Below are 8,214 nucleotides of genomic sequence, written 5' to 3'. Positions count from 1 at the left end.
CACTGCCTACAGAAGCCCTACTGCCAAACCAGGCCCGGAAAATTCTCCGTGCAGCTGTTTTGAGTCCACGGTGATGAACGTTGAGACCAGCAGGTTGGCTGCTAGGAACTGTGGTGTGGTGAGACCGCGCTCATCCGGTGACATTCCAGAAACACCTTCCTCTGGCAAAACTGGAATCGTAGATCTGACCAAAAAAGTGTCTGTTTTGCTTTGGAGTTCTGTTGCCTATGATTTTCCATTTATCTGTCTGTACATAAATGTTCGAGTGCTGGACTCAGAGAGAGTGGAGGTGTCCGCCCCGTGTGTCTTTGTCATTGCATAGGGTTGCATGCCGGGTGACAGTGACCTAAGCCAGTGGGTGTGAGAGAGGCCTTTGTGAAGACCTACAAACCCAAAAGACCTGCGTGGCAGTGCTGGCCTTTTGGTCTCCTGTGAAGGACACGGCCAGTTAGAGGCACTGATTCTAAAAACACTCGCCTGTGAGCTGAGGTGTGCAAGAATAGCCTTCCAGCTGTCTTAAAGTTGCCTTTTTTTGGATAATGTGTCACAGGCAGTGTCCAGTTTATAAAGCCATGGAGTGGTGTGAGATATACAGCTTGTCACATACACAGGTCTCATATTTGTCCAAATGGAAACCAGAAGCTTCTGGGAGGAACAGCTGTCGGAAGTGACCATGATCTGCAATGCACTAGGCAGTTACTGGCAAGTGAGCAAAGAAAAACCTGTCTCCATTTGAGTAAAATTTCTACACAGATGTTTTTTTCCGTGATCAGAATGCAGGACAGGGCAGCAATTTCAAACACACCTGAAATCTTTTTACTCATTAAGTATCTTGTTCCGGAATCACCGAGGTGCATGATTTCTATACATACTGACTGCTCTCCGTTTACAAAGCCCGCAGCCCACACAGGTACGCGGCTACCTGAGCTCATGTGCCGTGCTTGGGGAACAGGAGATAAATAAAGGACCTTGCTGAAAACCAGAGTGACCTGCTAAAGTGGTGTGTTGGGGAAAAGAGGGAACTTGGCAGGAGATGCTAGGAGTCGGAGGCTCTTGGCTTTTGGATTGTGTCGCAGAGACGAGTGGGGCCCCATAGGCTCTGGTGTATATGGTGATATGGTGAGTGAAGCAAAACGCAGTTCTCCAGTAACGCGTGTGGGCTGACGGGAGCAGAGCCCTGGAACGTGAGGGACTCTAAATGGTACGCTGGGCAGAGAACAGGAATCGTGGCTTTAGGGAAAGGGGGGACTCGGGACTCCGTGCCAGGAGCTTGCTCCCACCCAATCTTGAGCAAGTCACGGAGCCTCCGGGAGCCTCAGTTTGCTCCACTGCAGAGGTGGTGCCTGGCGCACACAGCAGCAGTGACGGTCCCCTTTCTGCCATGGTGTTTGTGAGCAGGTGAGGAGCAGGGCAGGTAAGGAAGAGGCAGATAGACACTTTTGATCAGTGGTGGAGGTTGCCAGGGGAGCCAGGGGCTCCTTTCCACTGCCTAACTACGGGGGAAGAAGCAGATCTCTCAGAAGCTACATTTTGAATTTTTTCCTTTTTTTTTTTAATATTTATTTATTCATGAGAGACAGAGAGAGAGAGAGAGAGAGAGGGAGAGAGGCAGAGACACAGGCAGAGGGAGAAGCAGGCTCCATGCAGGGAGCCGGACGTGGGACTCGATCCCAGGTCTCCAAGATCAGGCCCTGGGCTGAAGGCGGCGCTAAACCACTGAGCCACTCGGGCTGCCCAATTTTTTCCTTTTAAAGAGAGGTAGGTGACGCTGGTGGCCTGGGGCCCCAGGAGCAACCCAGCTGCTTGTTTTCCTAGCAGGGGTACTTCCAGCCGCAGCCCTGGCCGGGCTCCCTCAGCAAGTGGAAGGGGGGAGCACCACTTGCCCCGGGCTGAGATGTTTCTCGCTCTCCTCAAGTGTGCATTGCCAACTAGGCAATTGCTAAAATAATTTACACGCTACAGCTAAGGATGCTCAAGGTGAGAAAGGGGAGCCAGCGTGCCCGCCCAGCTTCAGATGAGAAGCCCTGCTTCCACCCAGACAGCCTGCACCGCCTTCAAGCCCAGACTGCACAGGTCACATACCAGGGCTCCCAGGCACCTGCTCATTATCGCCCCATGCTCACCCAGATGGTCTGGGCTCTGTGTACAGTGACCACACGTGGCACACTGAATGGCCTACAACAGATAGCGGGGGAGTGGAAAGGTGATCCTAATCTGCCAGTTCTTGACTTTGCACAATACAATCACCTGGGGAGTTTGAGAAATTTTGATGCCTGCACCCCAATCCCCCACAAAGCATCCCATTTCTTTGTTCCAGGGTGGGGCCCGGGTCTCAGTACTTGTTTTAACACATTTCCTGCCCTGATTCTAATGTGTAGCTGGGGCCAAGGGTCACTGCCCACGCAAGAATGACAAAGCCTTTGAAACCAGCCAGCTCCAGGTTAAGTCTAGGCTGTGCCCCTGTGTGACACTGGGCAGGCGACCTAACCCGGCTTTCTAGAGGATGGCTGCTATTTGTAACACTCCTCTAATGGTACCCTGTTGAACCTCCTGCAAGATGTAGCACTCTTAGTTTTGGGGTTTCTAGGATCTGACCAGCCCCAGCTGCAAGACTGGGCTCACCATCCAGACCTGACCAATCAGAGCCTATTCCATACTCCTGGCCCTCCGCGACTGGGTCAGGGCTGGGGACATGATCCGGTTCTTTCCCTAAGATCATTGAGAAAGAAAGGCCACTTTTCATGGAGTAGAGCTCAGGATCTAGTGTAAAGAAAATCTGAGAGTGAAACCCACAGAGAAAAGGAGGTTCCACCGTGAGGAGATCACCTGAGTCCTGAACGTAGCTTTGCCTGGAGCCAGCCCTACCACCGGACTTGCCATACCCGTGAGCCAATACACTCCCTTTTTATTCTGAAACCGAACTGGAGTTGTGGTTGCTATCCCTTGCCACCAGAAAGTCCCAACCCACTCTGGGGTTCATCTGTAAAATGTGCTTCACTGCCACTTTCATAGGCTTAAAGTGAGGTTTGAGTAAGATCATAGGATGTCAAGTTCTGTGTGAATAGGAAGTGCTCCATACATAGTTTTTATTTATTTTATTTATTCATGAGAGAGACAGAGAGAGAGGCAGAGGGAGAAGGCTCCATGCAGGGAGTCTGATGTGGGACTCGATCCTGGGACTCCAGGATTACACCCTGGGCCAAAGGCAGGTGCTAAACCACTAAGCCACCCAGGCGTCCGCCATACATAGTTTTTAAATGTAAACCAGAGAAGCAAAGGCTTAGTACAAAATGCTGTTTGTGAGGACCATGGGGCCCTGCTGCCAGCAGCCTCCCCCTGTGATTTACCTCCCAGCTAAATCTTGCTTAACCAGATGTAAACACAGGGAACAGGACAGAATAAGGCCATATATTTTCGGGCTGCTGACAGATGGCAGTGGAAACACTCAAGCAGATTGTAGCATTAGGTGGCAGGAGGCAACACACACAGAGATTGATTTACTTTCTGCCTCCTTCCCAGGCACACCCGTCGGTCCTAACTTCAGATCACCTACCCTTCCCCTCATTTCTCCACATCTGATGCGTCAGCCACCCTGGATCCAAGGTGAGAGAGCTTTCTTCCTTGGGGGCAGAGAGCACGTGCACTCTAGAAGATTCCTTTGCATGTATTATTGCCCCATGGGTACTTGGGGCCCACTGGGGTAAACAGAGACAGTTGCATGCATTGACCCAGAAAGCGGCGGCTGAGGGCGGCAGTGGCCATAACCAAGGTCGTGTGGCCAGCTGGAGGACGAGCTGGAACTAGAAGCCAGGCACCAAACGCGTGGTCTGGCAGCCTGTGGAACCCCAGGCATACTTTCAGGCCTCATCTCCATGGCTCGCACAGAGCCATCTGTTCTCTCGGGACACTCAACCCCACTTTCTGGGGGCTCCCCACAATATGCCACACCATTTACAGAATTACCTTTTCCCCTCCACTTCAAAGACAACACTGAGGTTCCAAGAAATAAAGTCACGAGGCCATTTCCACAGCAGTGAGTCAGAGGTGTGATCTGAGTCCCCCGGGGCCCTGACACCAAAGCCCTTGTGCTTCCATCGGCACAGGAGCCCCTTTGGGCCACCTGGAGAAAGGACATCCAGGGGGCCTTTCCACCAGCGCATGGGAGGTGGGGGGTGCTTGTCCCCACCCCCCGCCCCTGCCCAGGGGGCTTCCCGGGGTGTAGCAGGCCCTGCCCCTGGAGCGTGGGAGAAGCGTTCACACGGGCAGTCAGGGGAGCGGCCTCTGGGCTCCCACACGATTCACAAGCACTGTGGATTTTTTCCCCCAGGAGAAATACAGCTGATTTCAGATTCAGATGTGGAAAATAAACGGAGAGGAAATGTCCTTTTTTAAAAATCTCAAAGCCCTGAGAACCTTTACCTTAAGCTTCCCAAATTCACCAGACGCATTGAGAAAAGATCCAGAGTATCTTTTTTCTCCTCAGCCTAGCTGACAAGTGTTAAGCGGGCACCCTCCCTCCCCAGTCTCCTCACGAGGGCCCAGGGCTGCGCTGGGCGGCTGGGGTGGGGAGGGGTGGGGGGACAGGGACCTCCCCCTCCTGTTGCCCTGCTTCTCATCCATTCAGGAGCCAGTGCCCTTTCTCCTGAGAGTCCCATCGAGTCACACCCCTGCTTCAGAGTTCAGCTCCCCCTCTGCCCCAGGATAAATTCCCAGCACCTCTGCAACCAGGCAGGGCTTCTTGGTGGCGGCACCACACCGTCCAAAGCCGGGGAGCTGGAAATTGCCAGGACAAACACGTCTCAAAACAACACAACTGTATTCTCTCACACTTCGGAGGCCTGCGTCCAAGATCACTTTCACTGGACCCGTTATCAGGACGTCACCGGAGTGGCACTGCCTCCGAGGCTCTTGGGCTGAATCCATCCCTCGCCTCTTGAGGCATCTGGTGGCCCTGGCTTGTGGCCCTGTCACTCCAGCCTCCACCTCCATGCCCCCTCCTTTCAATGAGAATCGGCTTCCTCTGCCTCTCTGATCAGCACTCCTGTGATGGCACTGGGATAATCCAGAGTGTTCTCTGCATCTCCAGATTTTTTTTTTTTAAGATTTTATTTATTTATTCATGAGAGACAGAGAGGCAGAGAGGCAGAGAGAGAAGCAGGCTTCACGCAGGGAGCCCAATGCGGGACTCGATCCCAGGTCCCAAGGATCATGCCATGGGCCAAAGGCAGGTGCCAAACCGCTGAGCCACCCGGCTGCCCCATCTCCAGATTCTTAATCACACCAACGGAACCTTTACCTTTAACACAGGTTCAGAGGATGAAGAGGCGGTACCTTTGGGGGGGCCACCATTGACGCAGTGTAAAGCGTGTGGCCCCTGCTCACACTGGTGGGGTGGGGTGTTAGGAAAGCAGTATCGGTGGGGGTGTGAAGGGCACGAGAGCAGCTCTGGAAAGGACCACTGTGGGGTTGACACTCTAGAGAGACACGAGTGGGTGACGGCAGCCAGGTCCCATGTGCTGCTGCTGCCAAGGTGACAAGAGCCAGCGAGCCCGAATGCTTCCCTCCAGCGGGGAGGCAGTTTGATTAGGCTTAGTGGCCCCTCGAGGGACCAGAGGTCCTTTCCTGGCAGGAATCTGATTGTCAATATCAATCACACCATGGGAACTTGATCCTTAATGTTCACAAGTAGTAGACGCTGGGCAGCCAGCACGGACTGGCCCGGAACAGACCCTTTCACTTCCTCATCATCCTGTGTTCCCTGCTCACATAAAGAAGGCTGCTGTCCAGCACCATGGGGGCACTCTGGTGTCACCTCTAAACCGAGTCAGAGTAGGTTCTGTCTGTAAATGCCACCTCCCTGGGGGAGCACCACTATGGGGGCACAGGGCCCACTCTAGCAGAAGGGCCCTCACTCTCGGGAACCTCTAGTCTAGAAGCTAATTTTGAGGGCATGGGCCCAGGACTGTCACAATGTGATGTCCTCATAACCACCAGAACTGCAGTACTGAGCAGGAAGACAAGGGTTTGAGCACTGCCCCTCCAGCAGCCTCTGGGCCACAGTCACAGTCAAGGCTGCCACTGAGGTCACCAAGCTGAGCTCCACTGCAGAAAGTCAATGGGCCCAGAAGAGCAAAGGGAAGCGGTATGTCTGCACCTGTTTGCAGACTCCAGCAACTCGGGAGGGAGGGCGGGGGGGGGGGGGTCCTTTTCCATACACAAGGAATAGGACTTGCAAAGTCCCCGTCTTGGTGGACAGCAGACGTAAATGACTTTATGAAGCTGTCTTCTCTGGTCTGGTGCTGGGGGGGACACTGGCTGAGGGCAAGGTGGAGCCGGAGGGCAATGTGCCGAAGCAGCCACAGCTGAGAGCCCAGGGTGCTGGGCAGGGGTGACGGTGAGGTGAGCTGTTCGAGGCTTCAGGAACACTGGAAATGCACACCATGGAGGCCACTCTCCAGGCTGCTCCCCAGCCCTGGGACAAGAAGAAAGGTGAGGGGGCTGACCCTTCCCCCTTTCCTCCTGTGTCCTCCCCCTCCTATTTCTAAGACCTGCATCCTAGGACTGAGGAATGATCAATCATCTTGAAGGACCTTCCCAGTTTCCCCCATGGTGCTGCCCATCCTCCGGCTCCCTAATGAGTTTCCTCAACCTGTAGGAGAAAGCTTCATGGGTGCCCACGCGCCTCCACCACAAGCCTCCCAGAGAAGTGGGCCAAGGTTGGGCCAGGAAGGCTGGGAGCTTGGGGCCATGTGGGTGGATGCCCACTTTCAGAGAAGGGTGGCCAGCATGGAGGTCCCTGGGAGGCTGGACTGAGGAGGGGGCAGGGTTCCTGGAAGGCTGGACTGAGGAAGTGGGGACCCAGCTGACTATTAATGTCAAGCTCTGGAAACTGTAGGAGGAAAGCTGAGGGAGTGCTCTTAGCATCTTCCTGTCATCCAGCCCAACTCTCCCACATGGGGAAAGGGGGTAGTGGAGACCTGAGCCTGCAGCTGTGTCTAGCACTTGGCCCCCTGTGCCAAAGCTGTAAGGAACCTAGTTTGGTGGGCTATTGGCATACAAGGGTCTGAGTTAGCTATCACTGTGTAACAGATGACCCCCAGACAGTGGCTTAGAGCCACATACATTTATTGTGTCACACACTTTGGAAGACTGGGAATTCAGAAGCAACTTAGCTTGATGGTTCTCATTCAATTTCTCATAAGGCTGCACTCATCTGAAGGCTTGATTGGGGCTGGAGCAAGAAAGCTCTCTCACCACAAGGGCTTCTCCATGGGCTGCCTGAATGTCAGCTTCCCCCAAATGAGGCGAACCAAGAGAGAGATGGAAGCCACCATGTGTTGTATAACCTGCTCCCAGAAGTCATACTGTTGTTTTGACCATGTTCTATTTGTTAGAAACAGATCACTAAGTATATAGCCCGTGCTCAAGGGAGGAGGTAGGTCTCTCACTTGCAGCAAAGAATTTGTGGACATATTTTGAAATGACCACTGTGTATGGGTCTTCACATCCTGGCGGGTTGATCTCATGCTTTCCGATAACAGTTAAGACTTAACTTTGGGGTAAGGTCTAAAGGGGAAGCATGTGGCTGCCTAGAGCACGAGTTCTCAGAAACAAAGGCATTTTGTGTTGAGTGTTTTTAGGCTCAAGGGCAGCTCTGAGAAAGTAGATGGGGAGAGAGGTTTCTGAAAGCAGACCCAGTAACATTAAGGTTTGCAGATGGCATGACATCTGGGAAAGGGCCCAGTGACAGGCAAGCGATTGATTTTCTCATAAAACAGATCTGATTGGGAAGAGTTCTTAGTTTAAGCTATGAGCAGGCAGATGAAAATGGGTTCTGGGCTCCAAATTCTGTCGCCGTTTCATCATGTGACAGGTGTCAATGTCACTGAGCTCAAATGTGAGGACTTCAGAATTCTGGAGCCCCAGTGAGCAAAAGGAAAAGTTTGGCTGCTGGAAAATCACCCCACACGAGAAGAGGACCATGTTCTATGATGGTCCTTCGTGGGAACACTCCTTGACAGGTTAGCACGGAGACTTGTAGACTTTTTCCTTGAAGAATTTAGCAGAGCAGGAGACAGTACACGTCTACCCTAGCTTGAAGTATGATCCTCCTCCATCTGGGAAGATGGCCCTCTCAGGCCAGCCAGTAGCATGAGGGACCCCAGGGAGGAAGGGTAACTGGGCCTGGTGCGCTGGGCCAGCCACACTGAAGCT

The sequence above is a fragment of the Nyctereutes procyonoides genome, unplaced genomic scaffold (assembly GCF_905146905.1).
Source record: "Nyctereutes procyonoides isolate TBG_1078 unplaced genomic scaffold, NYPRO_anot_genome, whole genome shotgun sequence".
Taxonomy (NCBI): Eukaryota; Metazoa; Chordata; class Mammalia; order Carnivora; family Canidae; genus Nyctereutes; species Nyctereutes procyonoides.
Note: the sequence above shows the minus strand (reverse complement) of the source record.